At 47.0% G+C, this 19,850-nt stretch overlaps 1 long non-coding RNA gene across 1 annotated transcript in view; it reads right to left on the reverse strand.

Annotated features, from left to right (window-relative positions):
* The window catches only part of LOC113938185, a 52,981-nt gene extending 33,599 nt beyond the window's left edge, over positions 1-19,382 (reverse strand). The window contains exons 1-2 of the long non-coding RNA XR_003524847.2: positions 19,263-19,382; positions 15,927-16,038 (exon numbers count right to left, since the gene is read on the reverse strand). This is a non-coding gene — a long non-coding RNA (uncharacterized LOC113938185). The remainder of the gene's footprint in view (positions 1-15,926; positions 16,039-19,262) is intronic.
* Positions 19,383-19,850: the final 468 nt, after the last annotated feature.

Genomic DNA, 19,850 nt, shown 5'->3' on the forward strand with positions numbered 1-19,850 from the left:
TGAGTGAGAAATTCTATTGTTAAAAGCTACAGATATTTGGGGGTTTTGCATTACCACCCCATACCCTAGCCCAAGCTGACCAACACAGAAATAATGCATGACTCATCACATTTTCTTCTTACTGCCACAGTGATCCTAAAAGCACACAGAATTGGATCCTCCATCAGCACAGCCCACAGGTGACTATGAGAGCAGAGCCACCTTCTAACATACAGCATGAGAATTAAACTTTGCCATATAAACTCCCAAAGGAGATGTTTGTTGCTACAGTATAACCCAGACTATTCAGACTGTTGTCTTTAGATGCCCTACATATGTATCTGTCTTATGACTTTGATCAATATTCTCATATTTATAATATTGTGTTTGTCATTGCTAAGTCCAGTATCATTGCTTCCATTCCTGATACCACCATCCTCACCATCATGAAAGCCACCATCTTGACCATAATGACTCCAGCACCCACACCACTATGAAATCCATCATCACTGCCCACATTCCCACAACTACCACTTCCAACATCAAGGCCACAATCATTCCCATCACTCCCACCATTCCCACCACCAAGCACCAGCACTATCACTTCCACCTTCATGGCTATAATTATCAATGCAATCCACATTACTATCACTTCCCCTTGTTTGCCTCCCATTACTGCCATCAACTCCACTAATGCCATGTCTCTCATCATCCCACTGTCACCACATCACCTCCACTATCATTGTTAATATCCCCTCCTCTAACATCTCATCTTCACAGCCACAATCACCTCTATCATCATGAATACAATCACTTTCATCATCCCACTAGATTTGCACCATTACTTCCAATACCATCGTCCATATCACTTCCACCATCACTAGCACCATCTCTGCATCTATCACTTCCCCAGCCACTCTATTACGCTCATTATAAATTCCCATTGTCATTGCCACTTCCTCACCTCTATCAGCTCCATCCTCACACTATCACCCCCAGCTTCACTGCTACCATCACTGTTGGATTCTAGAAGTTATTCACAACTTTCTCCCTCCCTCTTTGCTCTACCCTCAAGGAGGAGCATTGCAATAGTTACTCAGGTCTAAGAATATCCTATGGTGCACTGTGCTAGTTAGGGAGATAGAGTGTCAGACTGAATGTCTAGCCCACATGGGTGCAGTATGAGGGCTAGGGCCTGGTCTCCCAGGGAGAAGGCCCAATCATCTCTCCTTATTTTTGGCTTGAACCTTTTCTCCCCATTCCTCTCTCTTTCTTCCATGTGGCAGCCACATGGTCCTGGAAAGGCTTGAGAAATGGAGCAAATGCAAGATGTTTCTGTGTTTCTTGCGCTCCCTTTTGTGGCTTTCTGGTGAATGTGGACATATCCAAGACTTGGGTTTGGACCTAGAGGCAGTAGATGGAGCAGGTCTTTCAGCTGATTTTGGTTCTGAGCCATTTGGACTGACTTATTTGGTCAAGAAGTTCTCCACATAATCTAGCATGGCTCACTAGAGTTCTCATTTTTATATTCTATTTAAATCTTTATTTTTTTAATCAAAGTAATACATGTACATATTTTTGAAAGTCAAATGTTCTACAAGGTTTATAATGAAAACCATAAGACTTCTGCTCCAATCCTGCTCACTTTTGAGTCCTCCTTTCCTGAGGCAAGCACTTTGAATTATTTTAACTCTTTCCTCTGTATTTATTTATTTCTAATTGACATGGTAATACTGATATTTCTTATATTTTTCAGTATTAGGTTTTATCTATTGACCTTCTACTATGGAAGATGAGGATTCAGCTCTCTTACACCATATCTTTCTCTCTCTCTCTCTCTCTCTCTCTCACACACACACACACATACACACACACACACACACACACACACACACAACATTGATATTGAATAGTCATATTCAGGATTTGCATTACTATCATTCATAATTAAACCACTTTTACTTTCTTGTACAACTGTTTGGTTTCCCTTGGAAATAATAATTACCTTGCTTTGCCATTTGCTTAATTTTCCATGATCATTTACTAATTCATCTCTGAACTTCCCAATGGAACTAAAAATTTCCTTTGAATGTACATTACCATCAGTTTCATTTTCTTCTTGGAGACCTCCCTCCTGGAGTCCTGTAGACTGACTTTTCTCCACATATTTTACTTGACTGTCATCCTAACACTTTTCTTCACCATCATTCTCGAACTTTCCTTTGTCTCTATCCTGATCACAGGATCCTTTGTCTATTTCCTCTTCCTTGGTTTATTTCCTAAGTAAGGTGGATAATACTCCCCAAGATCCTCCTGGAAAATACGGCTTAGGCGGTAAATTTGTAAGACCATTCATGTCCAAACGTATCCTTATTTTTAATGCCATACTCAATTCCTAGTTTGCCTGGGACTAGAACTCTGTGAAAATCATTTCCCTCAGGATTTAGAAGCATTGTTCATTTTCTTCTACTTACATGGTAGTTGTAGAGACCTGTGGTACAATTCAAATTCAAAATAATTTGTAAATAAACTTCTTTCCCCATGCTGGAACTTTTAAAGTTTTCATTTCAATGTTCTGAGATTTCACTGCAATGTGCCTTAGGGTGAGTTGTTTTTGTTTTTAAATTCAGTTTGCCGTATATTCATAGAAAAATTTTGATCTGTAAATTGGTGTTTTGCAGTTCTAGGAAATCTTCCTCCTTTTTAAATTTTATTTCTCTGTAGGACTTATATTTTTATATGTTGCTCTGAGACTGATCACCTAACTATTTCTGTCAATTTCCATTTCTTTGTTATACTTTTTGGGACTTTGTCCCGACTTTATAGTCCAACTCTTCCTTTGACTTTTAATCAGATATGGATGTTATATTTGCATGTTCAAGAATTTTCTTTCTTCTGCTCCTTTAAAAAAAAAAAAAATCACCCCCGTTCTCACTTAAAGAAGGCATAACCTCTTTTATCATTCTAAAAATGTTAATTATAGTTTCTGTGCTTTTCTTCCTCAGTGTTTTTTTCCATATTCCTTTTTCCTCTTAGTTTGGATGTCTGCCTTTATGTTGAAGGCCTCTTGAAATATCAAGTAATTCTTAGCTGCCCATTCATATTGATGTATGAGGCACTGCAGTCCTGATTGGAAGCAGTGGAAGAAGAGAGAAAAGTTGTTGACATGCGGGCTTCACCGAAGGGTAATTGATTGGGACTAGCAGTTTCATGAGGAGACCAAATACCAAACCTATAGGAGAAAACTTGGAAAAATAAGTTTCCCAGGAAACTTTACTCCAATAGCTTGCCTATGTGCTATCACCCTGGCTTCCAGTGTTCTGGGGATTGATGAGGAAGAGAGCTGAGAGCTTCACCTTTCAGGAAACAGACTTATTTTTAATCCCTATTTTCAGAATGACTCTTCTCTCCCCCCTAGTTGTGCCTGGTGCTCCTATGTCCAGAACCTCTTAGATTCAACATCTCAGAGCATAAATCTTCTGTCTTCTGCCAGCATGGAAGGGGATGGTTACCTGGATGCATAGAGCAGAGGAGTAAATCCGGGATGGGGAGGTTTTTACTGCTTTTTTAAAAAAACTTATAACCAATCCTCCTATTTTCCACCCTCATTCTGAACCCTTGCCTTCGGAAGTTTAACTGGTGCCTCCAATTCCCAGGCTTTTCTGGGAATCTGTGGCTAAAAATATTTTACTACCTATTGGTTCCTGCCATCTACCCCCACAACCTTGTGGGCTTGAGTTTCAGCTTTCTGTGGTCTGCTAAGTCAGGTACCACTCATCCATACACCTTCTAATTTCCAAATTCTCAGTTCTCTTGTCTGCTCCTGTTCCCTCTCCCATTCTCTTTTTCCTTGTGGGTTTATGATTTTTAAAAAATCTATTAATGACATGTTAGTGGGGTTTCCGGAAGTAGCCAAGATAAACATGTGTGTTCAATCAGCAATGATTAAGAAGTCTAATGTTTTCTATTGGAGTTTAGGGCCAATGTTACAGTTAATCAATGTAACAGTTAATCAAAAAGCATTCTTCTACCTTGCTTTGCCTGCCCCCTCTGGGCCTTTCTTCTGGAGTAGACAACTGTTGAAGGTAGTCCTGATCACATATCACAAATCTCACCACGACTCTCAATCAAGTGGAACAATCATCCCAAACAACACACACATCATCACCTGTAACACAGCCTTTATGACCACCATCACTAACACTGTTAGTCTCATCCCTGTTACTCCCCTCACCCTTACTTCAGTGCAGCCTGCACTACCATCTCCACCACTGGCTCCACCATCACCTTAACCACCTTCTCCATCATCTACTCCTGGCATCCATCACTACCATCATTTCCTTCCACCATCATCTCATCACCATGACTACCATCAGCTTCACTGTCACCACTTCCATAATCTTCGCCAAGACTTCCACCATCTCCTCCAGCATTATCACCTCTAGAATGTTTTCTTAACTATATATTAAATACATTCTTCCATAAGAGTTGCACTAGTGATTTTCAGTTGTGTGGGGAAGGAGCGATTTCTACCTTTGAACACACATAATCCTTCTTTGGACAAAGAGAGGGGTAGAAAAGAACCTACTGGTGTCTCCAGCTTAAGACACCTACATGGGAAGAAGGAGAGGGGAAGGAACATTCACTGAACCCTTTTTAGGTAACAGGCATCCTACTAGGCACATTAGTTAGAGTATTTTCGCTGGTAAGAATCATTGCCCCAGTTTTACAAGGAGGAAACTGAGATTCCCAGATGCTAAATAACATACTCAAGGCCACACAATTAATAAGTGGTGGAGCCAAGATTCCAACCCTGTGTGACTTCAAAGTCCATATTCTTTCCATTACACTATGCTGGCAAGAAATCTCAGGAGCTTGGTTTAAGCACAATGGGTTATGACTCTGAGCAGAGAGAGCCATAGTCATGGTCCCTGATCCCAGGGAGACCTGATCTGATGAGGCAGAAAGAAGTTCCTCTCTCAAAAAGACTATTATCTAATGAAGAAGATTCAATTCCAGGCTCACAGAGCCTATGCCCTGCCTGAAGGCCTCACTCAAGCAATTCTTCACAGTGCCCAAGCTTGCCACCTCTCCCTGACCTTGAGTTCCCAGAGGGAGAGGGAGGGAGTGTGGACATCCAGTCCTGGGAATGCCTGGGGTTGAGAGAGCTGAGTTATTTTGGGATTGTTTACATTTGGAATCTTCCTGATCTTTGGTCCCAGAAAAACACCCACATGTTGGAAACTCTTCCGAGTTATTCACTGTTGGGATTTTTCTTCATCTCCTTCAGCTTTTTCTTCTTCTTGGATGGAAAAAAAAAAATCTGCTAGTGATTAGTCACAACCTGTGAGGCTCAGCTTTTGACAGCCCCACTGAGAAGAGAGAGACAAAGAGGCTCAGAGAGGGGCCCATGGGCAGATGCTGCTGGGAAGGAAACGTGGTTCACAGCATTGACCTCCCGGGATGAGGGATGGTCCATTCGCCTCTCTCTGCCAAGGGACAATCACTCCCCAGACCATGGTTGTTCCACTCTAAGCCCTCATCCCAATTTCACTGGGAGCACAGGCCAGAGCATAACATTAGAAGGAGGTGCAGGGGGTCAGGACCCAGAGAAGAAGGCTGAAAAGAGGAAAGAGAAGCAGGTGCCAGGCCCAAATGATGCCTTTCTCTTAGGCTCTCTGGCCATGTTTTCCCCTGACAACCCAGAGTGCCCCATTTCAGGATAGAAGTATAAACTGACAACCCCATACCTCTTGGGACAGCCATATGATCTCTGACAGGTTTTACTATATCTTAGGGCTCCTGCAAATCCCAGGGTGTGAGAGGGCCTCCTGCTTTTTTGCAAGAAGGCTAAGGGTCGGTTGGGGCTGAGCACTGTCCACAGAGGCCAGGACAAAGGGAGATTGTTTGAGCTGAAGAATTAAGGCCTGGAAGTCAGATCTGGATCCAATTTTAAAATCTAAGGATTGTGAAACATGGTGGGGAGGGGGTAGTAAAGGGAATTGGGGAAATCTCCCTTGGTGTAGGTCTTTTTAAAGAGGTTTCAAGGCAACAAAGGGAAAATCAATTAATACAATAAGCAATAATACAGCAGGATGGCTTAATGTCAGGGGAATGGCAGAGCCATCCCTAAGGTGTATGGGACCCCAGGAAAAAAATCTTTTTGCCAGCTTCCTGTCTATGTAAACAATTTGAGTCAGTCAAAATCAGTGTGTCAGCACCATTCTGAAAGCCCAGTCTCGTGTGATCCCACATAAAATAATACTTCACCAGCCAGGGGAGCAATCCACTTGCCAGACTGCCTGCCTGGAACTGAGTATGTCCATGAAGCCTCAGGATGACTGCATAGGCATGAGTCTCATTGCTTCTGGAAGCCTCTGGCTGACCCCACATATGGGATAGAGGGTTGGAGGGTACTTGGAGGAGAAAGAGGGGCTGGGGATCGTCTAAGGCTCAGTCCAACCACAGGGTGCCCCAGGTCAGAGGGCACTGCCAACCCTGGTCAGTTCTAATCACAGAAGGGGACCTCAAATATCTCAAGGAAAGAACTCCAAGGCACAGGGTCATTTGTGCCCAAGCCTAAGGATGGTACTGGGACTAGAGGCAATAATCTTTCAGCAGGTCACCTCATACCACTACAATAAGAAGTACTGAGGGGCAGGCAGCAACACCTGGTTTTTAGTCCTAGCTCTGTCTTTTACTGGCTGTGTGACGTCAGGTGACCCTCTTTTCTTCTCTGGGCCTCTGGTTCCTCATCCATACACCAGTGATATAATGTCCACCTCAGATTGCCGTTGTGAAGAGTAATAGCCCAGTGCCCTGGTCCTGCCTCTGCCTGAAAGGGGTGGGCTTGCCCACGGGCAATATGGTCCAGGTCAAGAATCATGACCCCGCCTTCCAGAGTCTCCAGGCTGGCAATGTGCTGGCCAACACCACTTCTCCTTGCCCCCAGTGCTGGCCCTGCGGTCAGAGTCCTGCTTCTCTTGAGAAGACGGGTCTCTAGGCCAGGCCCCCTGGGGGAGGACAGAAGGCCTATTTTCCAAAACAGGCTGTTGAAGCCAACAGGGTTCCAGATGCAAGCCTGACAGGAAGGGGAGGAAGGTCCAGTCTGGGTCACCTAAGTGAGGCTCTAGAGGCTGTCATACCAACAGAAACACGGCCAGCCTGGACTGAAGGGGACAGAGAAGATGAAATGAGACAAGGGGTTATGACAATGAAAGCAAAGACTGAAGTGATGAAGCCATGAGCCAAGGAGCAAGGGCAGCATTCATCTTGGAAGAGGGAAGGAAATGGGTTCTTGCCTGTGGGGGCTACAGGGCCAGAGGCTGAGGAAGTTGCTGGTCTGGGAGTCATCCTGGCCTTGTCATAGAAAAACGAGGTTGAAGCTATTCACCCTCAGATGAAGCTATTCAAGCCTCCCTCTTGATTCAGTCCTAGGTGTGACTGGATCTTGCTGGTGGCCTAGTACAATTCCATATTCCCATCCCCAAAGCTGTCACACGAGCCAGCTGAGGAGCAGCCAGGGGCTGGGGGCCAGCTGGGGCAAGGGGACCAGGGCTCGAATAAGCCAATCATGCCCCCTCTCCCTGACTCCCTCTTTATCTCCTGACTACCACCCCCAATATACATGGGGGCCTCTTGGAAAATTCCTTCAGATGTCACCTGCTCTTGCCTGTGGAGCTGGACTGAGGTCCCCTAGGACACTCAGCATGGTCAAACCAAGCTAGAACAGTCCCCAGAAGTAGAGGCAAAGGAAGCCCTTGGCAACAACCCAGCAGGGGCTCCATAAGAGCCTGTCATGAAGACCCTCCCTATGCTTGCCATCCCCAGAGCTCCATCCTGGCAGGTGGCTGGCCTGGCCATTCGCCCACCCTCCCCACACTGCAAAGCCCTCTGAATCAGCCTGGGGGGCAGTCCCCTGCCCAAGCCCCACCTCCATTTGGAAACACCTCATTCCTCACCTATGACTACTTCCTTTAAAAAAACCAAAATGTAGTCTGCCAAAGGATTTTGTTTTCTCCTTTGTGAACTTAAATGAAAGTCTTATCAAGATATAAAAAAATCAACTCCATTTATAGTGGACGTTCAATACACCAACATGATCAGAAAGAAGAGACTTTTGTGTATATCGATGACTCTAGAATGAGGGCTAAAGCTGCAGTTGCCATGACCCTACCCACCAATGCAGCCCCAACCTGCTAACAAAATACGGGACAGGTACCGGCCCCACCTGAAGAGGAGAAAGAGCCAAGGGCCTGCTGGGTCCAGAAAGCCGGAATGAGGAGGAGAAGGGGTCTCCAGGCCTCAGTGGAAAGAAGGGTGGGAAGGAGCACTGAGAAAGCAGGACAGATGAAAGAGCTACACCCGAGGGGAAGACTGAGGCCCAAAGCGTGGGGACCAGCAGGGTGGCCCCCTCAGGCCAGCCAGTGCCCTTCTGCTCAGGATGTCATTACTATAACAATATCCTTTTCGGTCTTTCTCATAACTAACGACACCAAGGAGGGAGGTTGTGCATTATTTCTGTCATTTTACAGATGGCAAAGCTGAGGTAAAGTGATGACATTTGTGTCCTTCCCTTGCTGACACCCTTCTTCGCAGGCAGGAGCCCGATGAGGAAGCCGAGGGAGCAGCAGGGAGCCACTGGTCCTAGCCCCACATTTGGGTGGAGCCCTGCCCTTGTCCCTCATCTCCCTGGGTGGGGTCAAGTGGAGCCAAAGCTTCCTGAACCAGGCCATAGAGGATGGCTCTCCACAGGACAGGAGGGGCCACTGATCACCAGGAAGTAGCCCGGCCTTCTCGACCAGGTGCCCTCACCCACACCCAACAGCCAAACTGCCTGGACCGTGGCCTCTGGCCTGGACCTGTTGTCTAAGAAAATTGGCATCTCGAGAATCAGCCCTCATTCTGTCAAAGGCTTAGCCTCATCTCAAGTACCTGTGTTCAAATGTACCCACTCCATTCTGCTTAGGCCACTCCGCTGGAACTGAGATTGGGCCCAGCCTCCACCATTAGACTGGGGGCTCCCTAACAGCAATTCTGGATCTCTCTCCCTTCCACTTTTACATGTTTACTCCCAAGACTATTTCTTGCTTATTCTTCTCTTTTTAATACCCTGCTATCTCCCCTGCAAAAAAAAAAAAAAAAAAAACTGGCGTTAAAAGATTGATACTTTCCCCTCCCAGATACCCATCTGTCCAAATTGGATTTCCCCCCATAGACTGACAGGGATCCACTATGTATTTGCCATTCGACAAATGGGTCTGAGTCTCCTCATTTCTCAGATGGAGAAAGCAAGTCTCAAGAGGTTGAGTGACTTGCCTGTCAGGATGTAATCAGTCCCGGACCTCTGGCCTTCCCGCCTATGGTCCTTTCCCTAGACAACCTCGCCACGGCCTCCTGGTGTTCACCCCAAGTAAAATCCAGGAGCCAGGACAGGAACTGGGACAAAGAGGAGGACACAGGGGCCCAGGCCTTGACCCCAAGTTCCTATTTATAATCCTCGTTCCGGAGACGGCCACTTAAACACACATTCCTGATAACTGAATAATCTTTGGCACCAAGCAAAAAATAGCCTGTGGCCCAGACCACAATTGCACAGCTGGAGCAGGGTGAGCAGGGGTGACACAGGGCCCCAATGGTGCAGGACAGGCTTCTGGGGCGGGGGGGGAAGGGGTAGCAGGCAGGGCTTGGGGTTGGGACAAGTGAGTGGAACGGCAAATATAGCAGTTAAATATAGCCTTGCCGACCTGGACATGGTGCCAGCCTCCTCTGCAGGGAGCATTTCCCAAATAGGCTTGGACCTCCTTTTCCCAAAGGAAATGAGAGCCAGAGACTTGAAGGGAGGAACTGGAGGGATCTTGATGGCAATGGAACCCAAGGCTCTGATAAGTCTGCAAACAAACTGGGGACCAAGAAAAATGGCTCTGATGACATCTTCTGGAATTGCCAGTCTGATCAGGGAGACATGGCTGTTCCCTGAAGCAGATAACAGAGGATACCTCATTTCCCAATCAGCTGGTCAAGACCCCATGCATCTTCCAATTCCAGGAGGACTGATGCTGAGGCCCCTTCTCTAAGAAGGCTCAGACCAGGGTAGAGATAGAAGTGAGAGACATGGAAAATTCTGGAATCCAGAACCCTAAGGGATCTCTGAGGCCAGCAGTAGGCACATGCCCCCCCCCCCCCAGGCAGGGGCCCCAGAGAAAGCAGCCATGGGCCCTCCCTCCCTCAGGACCAGCTGGCCCCAAGATGAGCCAAGGTGCTGCTTGAGCCAACACCCTTGACAAACTTTTCTGCTCTTAACGTTTCCTCTCGGGATCCTTCAGTTGCTCCTCTGGGGCACAAGCTTGGTTCTGAGTTCTAAATTTTGGAGAGTCTGTGTGGCCCTTCTTCAGGATTTATACACAGTAATAAATAAGGTGCATGACTCCAGGTCTCAGGTCCTCCCGCCTACACGGAGGCGTCCCCTGCACTCCCAGGACATCTCAGGCAGGGGCTCACTCACAGCTGGGGGTAAGTCTCCTCACCTGTCTGCTTACCATAAGCCTTCTGAAACTTCTGAAGAAGTTTCACCCCACCTCTAATGCCACTATCCCTTGAGAACCCCCTCCATGCCCAGGTGTCCCCAAGCTCCCAAGGTCACCAAGTCTGCAGAATATCAAAGTATTGCTTTCCTTCTGACCCTCCCTGGGCAAGGGTCTGACCTATCAAGGTCTCATGGAGAAATGAAGAGAACATCCCCATCTCCATTACTGTGCTACAGGTCCTGAAGGGTCACTGCCCGGGCCCCAAAACCCACAATGTCCAGCAGCTTCTCTCTATCAAGATTACGATCCACACTTAGCACACTGCGCTTGCCCTCCCTTCAACAGCCTTCCAATTTGGAGGAATCCCTCTTGGGTGAGGTCTTGTGAGAAGCAATGCCCCACTCCCCACTTCAGAAAGTGAGAAAGCCCAGGCCTCCCCTCACTGTCCCTGACAGCCAGGGCCAGGTACTCAGCACAGCTCAGCAAGGGGTGTGCCAAGGGCCACCCCTCAGCCTCCCCAGGCTGTGGCTGTCAGGGGTTCTGCGATGTTGTGGGGGAAGGGGCTGAGCCACGCAGGTCCCAGTGTGGGGCACTGGCCCCTCACTCCACAAAGATGCCCCAAGAGCCACCATGTGCCAGGTGGTATGCTAGTTACTGAGGGCAGCAGAGGGAACGAGAGCCAGGAGCCCCCTGGCGGCTGCTCACAACCAGGAACGCCAAGAGCATTGATGGAGGGCAGCGGGAAGCCCAGCTGGTGGCGGACAGGGATTGGGAAGGCCTCTGGAGGCCAGCAAGGCAGAGGGGGCAAGGGATTCTAGGCAGCGAGCCTGCATGTAAAAGGCCTGAGTGAGGGGAAGGGAGGCCATCTGAAGATGTGGAAGAAGGGCAGCATAGCTGGTGCTCAAAAGGAGAGGGGGAGAGCCTGGAGGTGCAGGCCAAGGTTAGAAGAGGGAGTAGGGGCCAGATCAAGCCCTGGACTCCTCCTGAGGGCAACAGGGAGCTCTGAAGGGTTTTAAGCAGGGGTTGAGCTGATTGATTTAGATGTGAGAAGGATCCTTTGATCATGGAAAGTAGATGGGAGGGGGCCCGGACAGGATGTGGGCAGACCAGTTAGGAGGCACTTGCTGATGTCCAGCTGAGCAGTGATGGTAGCCTGAACTCAGGCACTAGAAGGAGGCAGAGAGAGGTGAGCAGTCCCGAGACATATTTAGGAAATGCAAACCATAAGATATGGTAAATACTTGAAGAGAGAAGGAGAGACAGAGAGAAGTAAAACATTCACTCATTCATTCACTCAACAGTGATGCAATGAGTTTCTAACACACGTGAAGTTCTTTGCTGGGCACTGGGGATACAAGCAGCTCTCTGCTCGCGGAGGTTTACCTTCCAGTGGCATGGGGGCAATGTAAAATCAACATGAAAACAAATACAAGATCGTTTTAGGTAGTGACAAGTGTTATGAAGATAATAAAAAAGGATAAATCATAAAGAGTGATTTGAGAAAAGGGCCTACCTTAGGTTGGGTATTCTTTGAAGCCATTTCTAGAGGAGAGGATCAAACGCTAAGGCTCCGAGTGGGAAAGAACTTGCAGTCTTTAAGGAACAGAAGGAAGACCAGTGTGACCAGGGTGTAGTGTGAGAAGCTCGGAAAGTATGAGGTCAGAGAATTAGGCATGTGCACATGCTCAACATGCACACACGCACGTACACACACATGCCCCCCAGGATTGTGCAGAGTTGACTTGACACAGAACAGATTTGGGGAGAAGATAAAGAAAGGAAGAAAAGAAGGGAAAAAAAGAGAAGACAAGAAAAGCCATCACTGAGAGGTCATAAAATAAACAGGCTCTCCACTGGAGCCACCAACCAAATTTGCATCACTGGGTGAGTTCAAGGTACCTCACATTGTGAAATTTTGTGTAACTGGGATCATACTTTTAGTCTGTTTTTTTTTCACTATTATACTATGTAAAAAGATAACTTTGTAATCCGATTAAATGTGTTTACATAAGATACCAAAAACCTAAGGCTATAATATGCCATGGAAGTCCTTACCAAAGAACAGCTAAAGTAGCTGTGCAATTTCAGACAAGATTTTAAGGAAAAGGCATTACTAAAGATAAGGTGATTCCTTCACAATCCTAACAGATTTAGTTCATCAGAAACGTGTATCTAATTTAAATTCTATGCACCTAATAACAGAGCCTCAAAAGTGCAAAGCATAAAAATTAACAGAACGTCAAAAGAAAAGCTCACAAATCCACACTTAGGAGATTTTAAGACATTCTGTTAGTAATTGATATAATAAAAAGAAAAAAATATCAGTAAGGGCATAGAAATTTTGAAAAATAGGATTAACAAACTTTACCTAATGCACCTATGTAGGAAACAGGACTCAACAAGTGCAGAAGATACATTTTTTGTTCTAACACACTTAGAAGGCTTCTATAAATAGACCATATATTTGGTTCCAAGGCCAATCTCAAAAAATATGAAAGAATGAAATCATAGAGCATGTTCCCTAATCCCAGTGCAATCAAACAAGAAAAGTGTAACAAAAAAAGGTAACAGAAAAATCCCCTTATGTTTGGAAATTAAGAAACACCCAAGTGTCAGAAATAAATCATATGGAACACTGTTGGTGGGAATGCAAGCTAGTGCAACCACTCTGGAAAACAGTATGGAGGTTCCTCAAACAGTTGAAAATAGAGCTACCATACGATCCAGCAATTGCACTACTGGGTATTTACCCCAAAGATACAAATGTAGGGATCCGAAGGGGTACGTGTACCCCAATGTTTATAGCAGCAATGTCCACAATAGCCAAACTGTGGAAAGAGCCAAGATGTCCATCGACAGATGAATGGATAAAGAAGAGGTGGTATATATACACAATGGAATATTATGCAGCCATCAAAAGGAATGAGATCTTGCCATTTGCAACGACGTGGATGGAACTGCAGGGTGTTATGCTGAGTGAAATAAGTCAATCAGAGAAAGACATGTATCATATGACCTCACTGATATGAGGAATTCTTAATCTCAGGAAACAAACTGAGGGTTGCTGGAGTGGTGGGGGGTGGGAGGGAGGGGGTGGCTGGGTGATAGACATTGGGGAGGGTATGTGCCATGGTGAGCGCTGTGAATTGTACAAGACTGTTGAATCACAGATCTGTACCTCTGAAACAAATAATGCAATATATGTTAAGAAAAAAAAAGATAGCAGGAGGGGAAGAATGAAGCGGGGGAAATCGGAGGGGGAGAAGAACCATGAGAGATGATGGACTCTGAAAAACAAACTGAGGGTTCTAGAGGGGAGGGGGTTGGGGGGATGGGTTAGCCCGGTGATGGGTATTAAAGAGGGCACGTTCTGCGTGGAGCACTGGGTATTATGCACAAACAATGAATCATGGAACACTATATTAAAAACTAATGATGTAATGTATGGTGATTAACATAACAATAAAAAATTTTTAAAAAAGAAATAAATCATATGGAAACTAGGAAATATTTTCAACTGTATAATAATGAAAATATTACATATGAAAGTTTGTGATGCAACCAAAGCAGGAGGGAAATTTACTGCCTTATAGTAGATATATTTCAAAAGGCTGAAAAATAATGAGCTAAGCATCAATGAGCTAAGTTAGAACAACACCAAAATAAACCTGAATAAAAGGAAGTATTAAAAATAAAGGCAGAGAATGATGAAATAGAAAACAAACATACAATAAAGAGGTTCAACAAAGAGAAAAATAGAGTCCTTGAAAGAACTAATACAATTAACAAACCACTAATGAGAATGATCGAGAGAAAGAGAGAGAGAGAGATGGAATGAGAGAAGACAATAAGCAACATCAGGAGGAGAAAGTGGACATCTCTGCAGATGCTCTAAAGATTTAGAAGGTTAAGGGAATGTGATTTTTAAAAAAATGTATGAGAATAAAGTTGTACACTGCTGAGATATCACGTAAAATAAGAACCAGGGTGACTTGTAGGGGCAGCAACCACAGAAGCAGCCAGCTGCCCATCTGCCCTCCCCGCCAGATGCCTTCCTGGCCCAGACTGCAGGGCGTCCCATTCCAGGTGGAAGCCTTTTGCCTCTCTAGTCCTCAGGGGCTGAAGGCTCTCGGTGAACTTGACACAGACTCGAATTAACACAATTCACCCAAGCCAGAGTGCAAACCAGATGCCAATTTGTTCTTCTGCAGCAGGGACTATCCCTTTCTATCACCTAGAATGCACCCTCCACTCCAGGATACCACTTCCCAAGGTCAGAGTGGGGAACGGGAACAGCAGAGTGTAGTTAAGTACATGAGGTCGGGAGCCAGGCTGTCTGAGTTCAAATCCTAGCCCTCTAGTTTCACTTAAGCTCTCTGAACTTACATTTTCTCACTACAAATTTGGGATAACAACAGATTATTGTGAAGATTTAATGAGTTAATACATGCAAAGCAGTTAAAACAGTGTCTGGCATACACTAAGCACTCAATAAATGTTAATCATAACAACTGCTACTACCTGAGAAGGCCAAGTCTTACCCAGAAGATGGCCCGGTGAATGTGGAACTCGAAAAGAGTTGTGGATTGGTTTGGAGGGAAATTTTACTTTGCTCTAGGGAAGCCCAATAAAATATCTCAACTCTGCAAGTGGACGCCCGCCCCACTTCCTGAGCCTCTCTTCCCTGAACATGGCTGGCAAGCAGCAAGCAACTCTGGTTTCTCTGATCTTTTTCATTCTAATCTCGCCATTCCAACCCACCCTACCTCTTGTAAATGAGCTAAGCATCAATGAGCTAAGTTCACAGTTACTGTAGCTGTGAACTCAAAGGAGTTTCTTAATGCCCTGTACCTCGATTTCACATAAATTTCACAAAATCATCGACATGGCTGGGTTGTTGTTATGGTTATCTATGGGTGCGTCACACACTACCTTGACCCTAACGACTTAAAACAGCAGTCAGTGAACTCCGGGCCACTTTGTGGTTTTGTATAGACCACAGGCTTAGAATGGTTTCTTAGGTTTTTAAAGAGTTGCAAAAAAAATCATCAAAAGAATACTCTTTTGTGACACGTTTAAATTATACAAAATTCTAACTTCAGTGTATATAAAGTTTTATTGGAACACAGCCACACCCATTCATTTATGTGCTCCCTGGGGCTGCTTTTGCAGGACGACAGACGTGAGTCATTGCAACAGAGACCTAAGGGCCCACAGAGCCCAACATGTTTACTGTCTCGTCCTTTACAGAGGAAGTTTTCTAGGCCCCGGCTTAACACATCAACTGTCATTTATTTTGCTCATAAATCAGCACTCAGAAGGGACGGGTTATCTCTGCTCCTTCCAGGGTCATGTGAGGTGGCTCGAGGCCGGGAGTGAGTCACCCAGGGGAAAAAACTGTCTGAAGCCCAGCTCACTCACCTCTCTGGCGGTGGGCAGCAGCTGTCAGCCGGGATCCCCTCTGCTGGAATGGCTGGTCAGGTCACCTAAGTGTGACCTCTCCATGTGGCTGTCTGGCTCCCTCACTGCAGGCCTTCAAAAGCAAATGTCCCAAAGGTTAGGAAGTGAAAGCCACCAGTTTCCTAAGCCCTGGTCCCAGGAACTCACACAGCGTTACTTCTACCACGTTCTGTTGGCCAAGCTGTCCCAGAGCCCGGGTGCAAGGGGAGTAGACAGAGACTCCACCTCTCATTGGAAAGGGTGTCAAAGAATGTGGCAGCCATGTTTTAAACCCAACACAGGTGTTGTGAGCATTTGGGGGCACGAGGTAGGGACCCAAAGAATAGCTGTTATTATTACTGCTCTTGCTTCTGCTGATCATCAGCATCAGAGTCACCACCGTTCCAATTCTCTTTAAGGAAGCATATGCGCATGGGACCTAGGAGATACCCAGGCTCCTCCCTAGCTGTTGACTTACCTACCTTCAGGCTACAACTCATCCACAGGAAAAGTGCACACATCCCTATATTTTAGAAGCTCCTCACATGATTCTAGTGTGCAGCCCGGGCTGAGGACCACTGAGCAGGGGAGCAAGTCTAGCATTTGCTGTCAGTCCACATACAGTAAATGGATCCATTTCTCTAGCCTTTTATGTGAAGACTTGAACAAGAGAATCTGGCTCACCTCTTAATTCCCTGCAGAGTCCAGGCCAGGGCTTAGAGCACAGCAGGGTCTCAAGTGATGCCACTGGGGTGACCTGCATCTGAGGGTCCCAGGATTCCAGCCCTCCCATCAGATCACCCCATTCCCTGGAAGCTTGTTCTAACACTGGGCTGACCCAGAGCTGACTGAGAGAGAGCAGAGGTGCCTGTACTTTTCCCAGCCTTCCAAGCCCCTTCCTTCCCCTGCTTCTCCTTCTAGAACGAGCAGTTTCTGGGACAACACATTGAAAGAGGCATGAGCTCAGGGCAAAGGAACCACTCAATTGCCCTTTCTCTTGTGCAGAGGAGCAGTACACTGGTTGTTTTAGGGCATGAAGAATGGGCCTGGATGGGATAAGGGTTGTCACCCAGCCATGCTGAAGGCCCACACACAGCCATGCACATCTGAAGAGCCCTTGCCATGGGCCACATTCCATGCCAAAGCCTGGCCTCCAGATGCCAAGCTCCAGTCAGGGCCACCATCTGCCATGGTTCCCATAGGACCCCCCAGACTGCAGCCATGTGCAAGAGTCCCTTCAGTTGTGAGCTGGGGCCTTCCAGCTCTAGGGACACATGGCCTGGTAGATCCATTGCTCCCCCAACCCCAGGCCTCAGCAAGGACTTCAGAACACAGAGCTGCAAATGCCAAGACATTGCATGTGTCTCCGTTGGAGGAGGGACTTTCATCATCTGGGGCTTTGTGAGGTCAGTCTCATCCACATCAGTTACACTGAAGATAAACTGCTTCCCAGTCACACTCAGCCCTAATTCTGGTCACATCAACGTAACCTCAGACTGACCACAACCGTGGCCACAGACCAACCCTGACACTGACTCAGACTGATTTCAACCCTAGCCAAGACCAACCTCTGACACTGGCCACAAAACTGACCCTGTCCAAAGACTAATTCTGACCCTAGCTACAAAATTGACCCTGACCCTGACCACAGACTGACCTCTGACCTTGAAATAGGATTAGCGGAATGCACCAAACCATAGCATAGTCTCATGGGCCCAAAGGTGCACCAGTCTAGCTACACTTGAGTGATAGCCGTGTGGGCCAGGAGCAGGAAGGTCCATCCTGTGCAAACCCAGGGCCACCTGCAGCAAGCAGGTCCTGAGTGACTGCTCCCAGACAGGATGACTCAGAAGCACCTTCCGGAACATTTGAAAGGGTCAAACAGTTGCCAAACATACCAGCTTCCTTGGCCTCTGGACCTTTGCCCTGGAGTTCCCCACCAAGCCATCCTTCATCTCTTCTGCTAACTCTAATCCTGCTACATCCAGTTCCACCGGCCGGAGGAGGCTGGTCTGAATGCTCCACTTAGGTTTTCAAAGGTCTTTGACCCACATGATCCTGATGGGAAGTGTCCTCTAAGAGGGTCACTGAAGAACTTTTCTCTCCAACCTTCCAACTCAAGACTAGACACAGCACCTTCCCCTTGTTTCCCCCAACACAATTTAATAGAGACCAGTCTGGAATTATTTAAATAAGATTTCGTTGCTTTCTTGTGTACATCGTTGCCAGGGAGAAGTCTGGTGCCAGTTTGATTTGGGTTTCTTTTTGTAAGTAATCTGTTCTCTTTCCTCCAGTGCGTCAGGAGGAGAGGGCTAAGGGGCAGAAGGGGCAAGGAAAAGTTCATCCCTTGGGACACTGGGACTGTGGACAATGGGGTGGGAGCCTGCTTGAGGGTGCCTTGGTCATGCTATCTTCCCACGACAACTACTGCACCTAAGCTCCAACTGCCACCCACTCTTTCCCCCTGTATTCCTGAGCCTTGACTCCTTAAGAACCAGGGCACTCTCTATTCACAGCCTCTGTTCTCAGAGCTCTGCACTTCCCCTCTCTCATGGCAGGGGGCCAGTCCCCATTCCTGCACACACATGTGAGTATCTGCTTTGCATATTTAACTTTATCTGCTATGCATATTTATCTGCACGCATGTGTGTATGAATGTGCATGTGACTGTGTGTTTGCACCTGGGCACGTGTATGTGTACACATGTACGTAGATACGGATGAGATATGTGAGATACCTATAGATGTGAGTGTGCCTGTGTTTGGTATGAGTGCAGGTGTGCATGGGTTATGTGGGCATTGTGAGTGTGGTACCTATGAGATGTGTGTGTGTGTTCGAGAATATGTTGCTCTTCCATCCCTGACCAGCAGTTTGCTTCTTGGGGGAGGCACCCTGCAGTGCCCCCTCACCTGTGTTTCCTGCACAGTCCTTGGACTGGATATAGCAAATTCCCAGGGCTTGGGTCCAGTGGGACAAATCCCAGGCCTCCTGAGTCCATGGGCAGTAGCCTTGATAGAGCCAGAAACCTGTCAGCAGTTCAGTGCCTATGGGTGGCCTGGAGAAACAAGGATACCAGGAGACTTTAGGGGTGGCCTTTTGCCTCCAAGTTGTTATCCCAACACCAAGTGCTACTTCATGGGTTGGTTACTGCCAGCACACAGCACCTGTAGCTAATGCTGTCCTTCTCTCCCAAAATCCTGCCCCCAGGCCCCAGGCCCCAAGCCCCAAGCCCATCAGCATGCAAAGCACTAGCTCCTGCTTCCCCACTCCACCACTAACTCCCAGATCCACCTGCCTAGCTCCACATTCCATACGTACCCTTCCAGAGAACAGGAAGAGGGAGCCTGTTGTGTCTTCCACTCCCAGGAAGTTCACATTTTCCACAGCCAGGATTCTGAGCAAGCCTGAGGGGGAAAACCAAAGAACACCCTGAGAAAAGATCCCACGACCCTGGGTAAAACTTCAACCTCCGCCTCACCCTGACACCCATGAACCAAAATCTGAGGCTTCAAAATCTCTCCAGGTTCTGCTGCACCCTATAGCTGGGAAAGATTATTAGAGAGTGAAGTGACTTCACCTCTCAAGGCCTGTCAGTTTAAGTGCCCAGCGCACAGGTTCTCACCCTGACATGCACTAGCCTTCCCCCCCCAGGTAGAGGGAGAAGCAGAAAGCGAGGCCCTCCAAGAGGGCCGTGAGGCATCGTGGGAGGGGTGTGAGGCATGGTAGGAGGCGCATGCGTCATCTGGGAGGGGCGTGACACATCGTGGGAGGGGCGTGAGGCATCGTGGGAGGCGCATGCGGCATCCTGGGAGGGGCGTGAGGCATCATGGGAGGGGATTGTGATTTGGGTCAAGTCCTGGCTGAAGTGCTTATTAGCTTTTTGACCTTTGGCAAGGTTTTCTTTAG

The sequence above is a fragment of the Zalophus californianus genome, chromosome 8 (genome assembly GCF_009762305.2).
Source record: "Zalophus californianus isolate mZalCal1 chromosome 8, mZalCal1.pri.v2, whole genome shotgun sequence".
NCBI classification, from domain to species: Eukaryota; Metazoa; Chordata; class Mammalia; order Carnivora; family Otariidae; genus Zalophus; species Zalophus californianus.